Here is a 946-nt window from a genome sequence, read left to right as displayed (position 1 = left end):
CTCTATTTTTTTTTATGTATCAGAGAAGGTCACTTTTTTTCCTTTACTCTTAAAACGAACTAAAAATTGGCATCTTTAGGTCATGAATTTTGACCTTTAAATGTAAGAACTAATATTGAAGTAAGACTGAAATAAAATATTTACATGAAACTTAAGGCTAATCTAATCACACTATATTATGTCCTGTCATACTAGTTTTTTTTCTCATTATGTTAGTGGGGTGCTTGGATTGTTACAAGCTTTGAGGTCTTTTCCTTCCAGGTTCTTCCTGACATTAGAATAGACAGAACTCCCCCTAAACTACCTGTCCTCACTTAATCGCTTACTCTGAAACCTTTTACGAACAACAACTGTATTATCTAATGTAAAATCAGTTTCAAATACAACCATCAAGTATAGGATGAAAAAAAAAAAATTGGTAACCTGGTAAAAAAATTTTCTGTAAATAGCTTGCTCCTGGCAGAATGCCTCATCCCAGGTAAAAAAAACTTAGAAAGCTTTAAAAAGAAATCCTTCTGCAAAGTTTTCCCTGATATCCAGATCAAGGATATGTCACCTCTTCATTGCAAATCATATGAAAAATGACAGGCCCTTGAAATTGAGTAATAATACTGTTTTCATCGGGCCTTTATATGCACAAGCCTTATCTTTTACTCAGCTTTCAATCTGATTTATTTTTTTCTTGCTTATCATAAAGCTTTTTTTCTTTTTCATCAGATTTTTTCGTGACTTCAGTGTCCTCAGAGCAAAATACCCGATGTTTGCTATCCATGCGCTGCTCAGAGTATATGAAGGAGTCAGGCATGCCAAAACGTCAACATCTTATTTTTGTGCTCTGGTAAGTAGGGATGTTGTGATATGTTAGTATGCAAGAACTTCAATATTTTTTTGAGATTTGTTGTTATAGTTCTATTTGCTTTTGCCTTTGTTAAAGTCAGCTACTTTC

The sequence above is a fragment of the Penaeus monodon genome, chromosome 21, assembly GCF_015228065.2.
Source record: "Penaeus monodon isolate SGIC_2016 chromosome 21, NSTDA_Pmon_1, whole genome shotgun sequence".
In the NCBI taxonomy this organism is placed as follows: Eukaryota; Metazoa; Arthropoda; class Malacostraca; order Decapoda; family Penaeidae; genus Penaeus; species Penaeus monodon.
This window is presented reverse-complemented; position numbering follows the sequence as displayed.